Here is a 10,065-nt window from a genome sequence, read left to right on the forward strand (position 1 = left end):
AGATGTGCAACGCACAAAGTAAAGTATATCTTCAATCAATGAAGACATACATTCTAAGTGTGAATACATTAATGTGGAATTTGACTTCGGAGCGCCACAATAATTGTGCGTCGTGTCTGGGTCTAATACTTCCTATACGGTGGGTAACGCCACCACCAAACGTTCCATTTTGAAGTGTTTAACTCATGGCGTTACCTCGCAATATCTTCACATTGGTTTGGCTTCGAACTTAACATGTCTTCATGATTATCTTCACTACGATGATTATATATATATATATATGCTCTAAGTGTTCTGTCCTCTACAGCATTCACTTATAGCTATGTCTTCTTGGTTGAATCTTTTGAACTAAGTGAATGTGATCGGACCCTTACCTCTCTATGCTTTCTATCTCAAACTCTATCTCTCCAAGTCATATGCATTCTGTTAAAACTGTCGAATGTCTTCACTGTGTCCTTGTCAGCTGAAGACATAGAGACAACCATAAAAGTCCGTTTTTAATGCTCATTCCTCCACATAAGATCCGGAGAAGCAGGAACGACCGCCCGACAATTTAGGCATGTGTGGGACGTGGAACAAACCCCAAACTTCCGCTAACTGGCCACGCGTGTCTCAAATGCGAACCGCCAGGGGCACCTGCGTAATAGCACAGTGCCGCCTCTGAGTCTATAAATTCACACTTACCGCAGTCATTATCTCCTTCCATCCTCGCACGAACCCTAGCGCCACCGCTAGCACTCGACGACGCAGGAGACGAAGCGCTTCGCTGCCGCAACCTCTCCAACGCCGTCCTCATGCCGACCGCGGACATCGTCCTCTCCGCCGTCGCCGTAGGTATTTTCCGTCGCCAAGTTAGGGCACGGAGGACTGAACTGCTCGGCATCAACTTCCTTCCGTCTAGCAGTTCCAGTGTGGTAAATAAAACTTCTTTTTACAGCCTCTTTTGATCTCTTGGTTCTGTCACTTTCAACCATAAGAAGTTTCTCTTCACACCAGTTAGATCTCTCGCTGCATCCCATAACATGCCTAGTATATTCACTTATGCTTCATAAAGTAGTTAGATTCCTCACTTGTACTGATCTATGGGTTCGTACAAATCTGGAACCAACTTCTTATCTATAAGTGAATGTCTTCACACAATGAGGTCAATGTCTTCTAAACTGATTAATCTTCAAAACCTTCTGAGAATGCATATGACCTCTTCCCCTTCCCTCGCACCTTAATGCTGTCACAGGTACATGTCCGTGGGAGAATCCTTCGGTTCTCATAGTCTGCATTCATTTGCAGAATTCCTACAGCATCACATAAACTCTCCTGAAGTCAGTTCCTGTTTGTCCAGAAAAAGAAAGCCTTTGAAGCCTTTGAAAGTTTTGAAGCCTTTCAAGTTAAAGTTTATGGCTTCAGTTGCAGCAGCAAGAAAGGGGGGCAGATAGAGACGTGAGGGAACTTCCAAGGATCTGCCTGAAGACTTGGCAGAAATGTACAAAACAGATCCAGAAGAGAGCTATGGGCAGCGCAAAACCCGAATCCAATGGATTCGACGCTATTGGGCAGAACAGTGGTTCAAATACCGCTTCGTCACCCAGGAGTATGCTGAAAAGAATGCAATCAAGAGTTCATGGGGGGATATCTTATACAAGAACCTTGTACCCAGAACCAGAGATGAAGCCATTGCTCAAGGCTTCTACCCATGCATGGTCCGAGGACCACAGCCTGATGATGCACATCCGTCGTCACTTCTCTGGTGTCGTGACGACAATCTCTTCAAACGCAACTTTCAGTTTGCTCAACAGTCTGCGAAGCTAAACAAGAAGAAATTTGGGCTTGACTTCAATCTTGGTCCCTCCTCACCAAGGGCAGATGGCACACGCGACGCGGAACCCAATATCATCGGTCCATTTTGCCAATCTTGAGGGCCTGATCACCCACATCTTAGTCCAAGGGACTGCTGTGAATGACCCTCCAGCTGATTCTGAGTCTGATGAAGCTCCTGCTGTGCCGAAGCCAAAGCAGACAAAGAAACCAAAAGCTTCGAAGCCGGCCCCTGCCTCAAAAATCTCAAGGGCGAAGCCATTGAAAACTGCACCTCCTGAAGTCAGTGTGCAGTCTGAAGATGTATCCCGCATCTCCAAGCCCCTGAAGGATAAGGAGCCCCAGCAACACACAGGCAAAGAGCTCACTGCTGCTGCCATTCTACGCAGTGAAGCCATTGATCTATCAAGCGATGAAGATCTGGGCGATGACGCACTAGAACAGCTCATCAAAAGCAAGGAGGAAGCGGAAATCTTCAACAATCTGCCTCTCTTTGATGTCGCCATCATCCACAGCTTCATCGATGAATGGTTTGACACACCAGATATAAGCTTCAATGATCTGCAGCTGCCTGTTGGACTCAGCATCGCCTTCCAAGGCGCAATTGCTTCAGAACTGGCCATTGCTCAGCGCATTGTTGAGCTGAAGCAGAAAATTGATCACGAAAAAGCTCAGTTCAAGAAGCACATGGCCAGTCTCAGCGTGCAGGAAGTGAGAAGCTTCAAAATCATGCTGCATGATCTCAAAGAAAACTTTCTGAAGAAGCGTGCTGAAGCTCAAGGCTCGCGTGAAAGGATGAAGTTATTGGCTGACAAATGTGTTCAAGCCTACAACGAGGCTGAAAAGCGCAAGGCACTTGGGCGTCCAGGCATCGACCCCAAGATGGCCGCAAAGAAGAAGAAGCAGCCTGCTGTGAGTGAACCAGAGGCATCAAGACAAGCAGCCACTTCCATTGTCTTCCCAACCGCCACGACTGGCTCGAAACCAAAGAGTCGGTCAACAGCTTCAGAGCTAAAGAAGACAAGAGCTGCAGAAGCTGAAGCCAGAAAAAGGAAGAGCTCTGAAGCCTCTCCTTCTGCCCCCAGTAAAAAGAAGCGCAAGACTAAGAAGTCTAGGGCTGCTCCCACAGAGCCCTTGATGGTTGAACCCCTTTCTGTCATTCACCCCAATGCAGAAAGAAGACTAACAGTTCATGAACCTGCTCCCACAGAGGCACCTGACGCTGAAGATATTCCAGCAGCCGACCCACTAGCTGCTGAAGACATTGGTCATCAGGACAATGTGCAAGGTGATGCAGCCCTTCCTCAGCTTGAAACAAGCGAACCCATCACCATTGGTCGTCCTCTGACGCCAATTGCACAAGATGAGTCATGGGCGGATCGCCCTCAGGAGGAAGAAGACATTCAGGCCCAGCCCACTCCGACACCACAAGTGTCGTCTGCGTTCCGTAGGCTTCGCAAAGGTCCACAGCCTCAAGTCCAGTCTGCAGAAATTCCGGCTGCATCAGCCGAAGATAATCAAGAAGCACCTCCAGAACTCACTCCCTCGCTCCATCAAGATGCAGTTCCCCAAGAGAACGTGCCTGAAGATGTCCCTCAAACTACTAACACTGAAGCCAATGTGGAGCCCGCCCCACCAAATGCTTCAGCGAACAGTGAAGCCACTGAGCCAGACACTTCAGTTCCTGAGTCTGCTGCAGGTCCACAATTTGACTACCACATAGAGCACAGGCCTCATGTCCAGAAGCCAGTCCCAAGGCTTCCAAGGTTCCCAGGTCCTGCATCAGCACCTGGCTCCCTTGATGTAAATAGCTTCAAGGCAGACAACACATTTTTCGATAGCTCCAAGAACCCATATTCAAGGGAAAGGATTGTATCAGACAGGTTCTGGAGCTATTCACAGCGCAGCTATTATTCTTGCATCTTATACAACCAAGGTCGCATCTTCCCACACAAGCGCCTTGAGGTTGAAGCTATTGCTGGTCTGCCATGTCTTGAGGAAGCTTTGGACTGCTTCAGGCAAGTGGGTCTGCTGCCATTCATGACTGATGAAGAGCACTGGAACGAAGAGCTTCTGCTTCAGTTTTATGCCACTCTCCACATCAAAGGCTACAACAGAGATCCTAAGACTTGGATCCTGGAGTGGATGACCGGAAATATCCATCATGAAGCCAATGCATTCAATATCATTGAGCTCACTGGCCTGCCCACTCCAGGTGAATTCTTCGAGGAAGGGTGTCAACTTCATTCTGAAGCTATTGAGAGCATAATTCAGAGACCTGAACCCAATATGAGTCAGATGCTCTCAATGATGAAGCCATTGCCTCAAGATGCACCCTATCCAACTGAGTTCTTCGTTGAAGACCTAGAGTACCTGCCCAGGACCATATATCATATTATCCGGCGGACTCTCTGGCCCATTAAGGGACACTCTCCACATGCCAAGATTGAGGGTGCAATGAAGACTCTCATATTCTATATCATGCATGGCAAATGCTTCAATGCACAGGATCTTTTCATACGACAACTTGCTGCGTCAGGCTCGGACTTATTTGGTCTAAAAATCTATGCCCCTTGGGTGATGAGGCTGATCAAACTGCACTCTACAATTTCGTATCAGCCCTCAGCCCGAAACCATCGCATCTTCCTGCCAGATGTGGATATCTCTGCTGAAGCAATATACCCTGAGCCTGCCAAGCAACCAATAAGTCTTCAGAATGCCGAACACCAGAGCTTCACGCAGAATGTTGAAGGTGTTGAAGCCATGTCCAGGGTCTATCCTATGGCTGGCACTACACGTGCACCAGCATCAACTGAAGCCACAAATAGCACAAACGCTCCAAGACCCAAGAAGCGTGCTCGTGTCCTCACTGACCGAGAGCTTCTTGTGGCCCTTCACCAAAAGCAAGATAGGCATCACGACTGGCTGAAACGTCAGATGAAGAGCCTCTTGGTGGATGTCAATCGTCTTCGAAACCTGGCCACCAAGAATGCCTTCGTTACGCATGAGACTTGCCATCGTACGTGGAAAGGGCTCTCAATGATCTACACTGAAGCTGAACTTGAAGAGGATGGCTTCACAGAGCGCTTAAAATTCGACACCACACCTCCTAGGAGGGTTGTGATGCGCAACACACCGTCACTTGAAGACTCTGAGTATTCCTCATCTGCTGCCACCGTCACTGCGAGGATCATTGATGAAGATGATGATGCTACTTCACCACCACCCGCTTCAGCACCTCAAAGCTCAGCACCGCCAAACAACTCCACCGACCCTGCTGCGCCTGGGAACGCGTAGAAAACTCTATGTCTTCAAACCTTTTTGGTCATTTCTGACAAAAGGGGAGAAGCATATGATGTTTATAGTCTTCAAGCGGGTCAATATGGGCGGGTGCCTTGTTTTGTTATACTTGCTTCGTGTTTGCAACTCTTGTTTTGCTTCATTTGGTTCTTTTGAGTTGAAAACACGAAAACTCGATGGTCGTCTGCTACTTGTTTTACCACTCCATGTGCGACGATAAATTCCGCACTCATCTCATTCTGCAGACGTCCATTTCCCATTATGCATGTTATTATCTTCATATACTTTCACATGCATAGTAGATTGTCATCATAAGCTGAAGCTGATCTCCACAAGTACAACCTGCCATGTGCATTTGCATTCCAAAAGCAAATTAACTTATATGCACATCTTCAGGGGGAGCACTTGCAACTTATGATGACAATTCCTTTACAGACTTCACACTTTATATTCCCCGTTGAAAACTTCAACTAGTTTGTCATCAATCACCAAAAAGGGGGAGATTGTAAGTGCATCTAGTGCCACCCCTAGTTGGTTTTGGAGTATTGACGACAAACCTAGTTGAGGGACTAATGTGTTTGTGAGAATTGCAGGAAAACACAGGTAGAAGTCCCTCATTGATTCGGTTTACTACCAGAGATGACCCCTAAAAATGAATGAAGACATTGAAGTCAAAGGTGGTATATGAAGATATTCACATTGAAGACTATGACAACAGAAGACACGTTATGAAGCCTATGGAACTCGAAGACTTAGATCTTTCGTAGTTTTTTTATCTTTGTTGAGTCATAGGAACCACCGTACTGTTAAGTGGGGTCCAGGAGAACAAGTCAGAATGACTTAAGTGATGCCTAAATCAAAAAACCTATGTCTTCGAGTGAAGACAATGAGAGCAAATCTTGTCCAGAGCCGGACAAGTCAGCTTTGCTTGTAGCCCAAGTAAAGTTGCCATGAGAGTTCGAAATCTGACCGTTGAGACACGTGTCAGTTCCTTAGTGACCCAGGGTCATTTCGGACAAATCAGGTCGGGTTGCCAAGTGGCTATAAATAGCCCACCCCCACAACCATAAACAGTGGCTGCTCAGATTTCAGTGCACGGCTTTTGTCGTTTGAGAGCAACCCACCTCGAAGCCTTTGAGAGAAAATTCCTAGTGAGGAGAAAAGCCCTAACCACCCAGAGCCAGAGTAAATTGGGCATCACTTAAGTCTTCTTGTCTGTGTGATCTGAAGACTTATTACACTTGAGGACTGTGAATCCTCCAGACAGTTAGGCGTCGCGTTCAGAGCATCCAAGAGACATTGTGGATTGCCAGTGAACGAAGTCTGTGAAGGTTTGGGAGTCCACCTTGAAGACTTGCCAGAGTGATTGGGCGAGGACTAAGTGACCTTAGCTCAAGGAGATTACGGTGAGGACTTGGTGTCCTGAACTGTGTGTTCAGGACTGGGTGTCCGGGACTGTGTGTCCTAAGGTTTAAATACCTAGCCGCTCCAACCAGACGTACAGTTGTCACAGCAACTGGAACTGGTCCAACATATCATTGTCTTCAACGAGTCATTGGTTTCATCTTCACTTCCTTCTCTTGTTGTTACTCATTGTGAAGTCATTGCGTGCTTGCTTTATCATTTGTCTTCACAACGTGAATGCATGATCTGTTTGGCTTCATAACTTCTTCCTACTTGATCCTTATTACACTGAAGCTGTTTGTCACTGTGCTTTCACTCTATTGAATACATGACCATGGCTGGCCTAGTATAATCTAACTTCCGCTGCATAGTAATAGGCATAATCTTCACTGTTTGTCTTCATAACTCCCAAGTTTTGAAGACTTTCATAAAAATCGCCTATTCACCCCCCCTCTAGTCGATATAACGCACTTTCAGTCTCAAAGTGGGTCTATTCGACTCGGTGATCTTTATCCCCGAGTCCATACTATCGGTTTAACATCTCTATGCTCATGACTTATGAAACATAGTCATCAATCGGCGTATACTAGTCAAAGGATATGTGTTGACATAACCTCATCAATTAGGGACCATTAGAACAACCACCATACAAAAATATATTTCCACAAACAAGTCACATAGTTATTGATACATATCACTGATGATGTTCAAGGACAATACAAAAGACTCATGAATACATAGGAAAATTTCATCACATGATTGTCTCTAGGGCATATAGTGCTCATCCCGGAATCAAGTGTCCCAAAGCGAGGACGTGACGACGTGCCTGGGATCATCGGCGAGGTCTAGCGGCAACGAGCCCCGGCGGCGGTTGATCTCGAGAAGCCGCGCACTCGCCGGAATGGCCAACACTGGCACCCGATCCGGGCTCATATGCCAGCTGGTTGGCAGGTGGACGTCTGGCCACAACAGTGGGGGGAGGTGTCGCAGTAGCGCTAGCACACCTTCATCTCCACGTACGGGCGTATCCGTGTCGCATCGGCGCGTGGGGCAATGGTGAAGCTGATGACGTCACGCGAGCCTCGCGGGCCTGAAGAAGACCCCGCCTCACGGCCGTGCTTCTCCGGCTTGGCTATGGCGGACGACGGCATGCTCTAGGACTAGTCGGGGCTCGAGGGGTAGGAAGAGTGTGGAAGCGTCGAAGATGCAAATGGGGACAAGGATGTGGACGACCGGTCCATGACTTCGGTATTAAAAAATGACGCTTGGGTGGCGGCCATCGACAGGCGGGCCTGTGTCATGCATGCAACTTAAATGTAAGCGGTGGGAGCTCAGGTTTACTTCGGACTAGTAACCATGCACGTGCACGCACATGTCCCTCATCAAATATAAATGTGAATATGCTCAAAGTACCCAAAATTTAAAATCCATGTCCTAGTATAATTTTTTAAAAATGTTCATAAATGGGAATCTATATATAAGTATTCTAGAATGAGCTTTCGGAGATAAATTATAGTTGAACATAAGAATCTTAAGATTTCTTTCAAAAACCAATAAATACATTCAGTAAACACCATGCTAGGTGTATGCCAAGTGCACTTCATAGAGTTTTACACTGAACAAATACTATGCCGAGTACATATCTGCCTTTGCAGGGTGCTCAACATAGAATGTTTTTTATGTAGTGTATTTGCCCAAAGAAAAATTTCAACATCACAAACTGCAGGCTCCTCATAGAGAAAGATCGTTTTGATATACTGAAGAGGCATTTAATATTAATGTGAAAATAAATGAGGTTACATCTATTGTTAACATGGTATATAGATACAATCCACCAAATACAAATAGGGCTATTCAAACAAGACTTCAAATCGTAATCTGAAAATAAGGAGGTGCACTTAACTTTGGTGGCAAACAGAGCACATAACAAATCTGACGTGAATTATCATATGCATGTGTGCAAATGCACATACAAAGTAATGCACAATTTTTTTTCAATATTCAAGCTTGTACTATGTACAAATAACCAAGTCAAAAAATATTGCAGTACGATCGAATATTGGAAATCAACTACATATGTTCAGATTTTCAGTGTAAAAACAGGGCAATAAAGCAGGAATACAACGACGCTGGATGTCTCCAAGCAGCTCAAAGCAAAATCCTGTCAAGCAATGACCTCACTATGTGTGTCGCTGCTGTTGATGGCGTCTTTGTCTTCTATGCATGACAGAAGCAACTTATATGGGACATGAAGATGACAATAACTGTTGCACGGGCATGGTCCCAAGCTAAGCTATGCTCGCTTGAATTAGAATTTGGCGAAGAGCATTGTTGTATCATCACTTGTGTCTGAATTAGAATATATGATAGCTGTGTTGCAAACAGAATATTCAGTTTCGCTATTTCTATAAGTAAAATAAAAACCACAATCCATCAGTGTGTAATTCCATCTATCAACAGAAGGCCATATATTTTATTTAACTTTGAATGCAGATTGGCCTATTTCTTAGCAAAAGAGTCCATATCTGGAAAAAGAAATTTTGGATTGGAAAATGCATTTAGGAAATTTCAAACCAGAATCACTATGTCTTAAGCTCAACTTAATTGGAAGAACCACTACGAAGTTTTCAATACAAAATAGTCAGATTGTTACGCAAAAAAACATTGAGAGTAGCATTACTACATGTGGAAATCATCATAATAATTAGAAGAGCATACCCTGCCCAGATGGATAGGGGAGCCGATACATATAGACCAGTGTGCAACACATGTAATCAACAAATATAAGGTGAGATTCTACTCACCATATTTGTGTCGCAAAATCAATTTCAACAGTATAATCTAATAGTAGAGGGTAAACATAGATAAGTGTTTACCTCTTGTCCGATGTCTTTGTTGATGCCATTGACATTTCCAAAATCGTCCTGCAACCTTCCATTTATGTGATTGTTATAAATACACCTCAAATCTGATGTGATCACAAACTGTAAAAAATAAAATGAGCAGATAAGCATCACATTCCAACCATAATCCATCAAACTTTAATAAGTAATACATAGATAAGCTATAAAAACTATTTTCTTAATTCAGTGAAAGCACAAAAGAAACATTACTGGATGAGGTAATAAAGAATAGCTAAATGATGCAACACTGGGAACATATTCAGATTTCAGAATACAATAAGTTTGAGGCTCGTATTAAAAAGGAACTTCAATGCCCTTCATTTGATTTTGCTGGAGAATGTTTCAAGGGATTTCTGAATAACTTTATCGTTTCTAACTAAATTGAAAGGTTAGTTTGTAAAGCCAAATATCAAATTAGCATTGAAAAGAATACATATAGATTACACGTTTGCACTTAGTTTATGTACATACCCAGCACCGGGGTGTACCTTCATGTGATTGAAGGCTGATGTAGAGAGTGTTGGGTTATGTAGCATAAATTCAAAATTTTCCTACGTGTCACCAAGATCTATCTATGGAGTCATCTAGCAACGAGGGAGGAGTGGATCTACATACCCTTGTAGATCGCGCGCGGAAGCGTTCAAGA

This window comes from Triticum urartu, chromosome 6A, assembly GCF_056163025.1.
Source record: "Triticum urartu cultivar PI428250 chromosome 6A, HENAU_Tu73, whole genome shotgun sequence".
Lineage (NCBI taxonomy): Eukaryota > Viridiplantae > Streptophyta > Magnoliopsida > Poales > Poaceae > Triticum > Triticum urartu.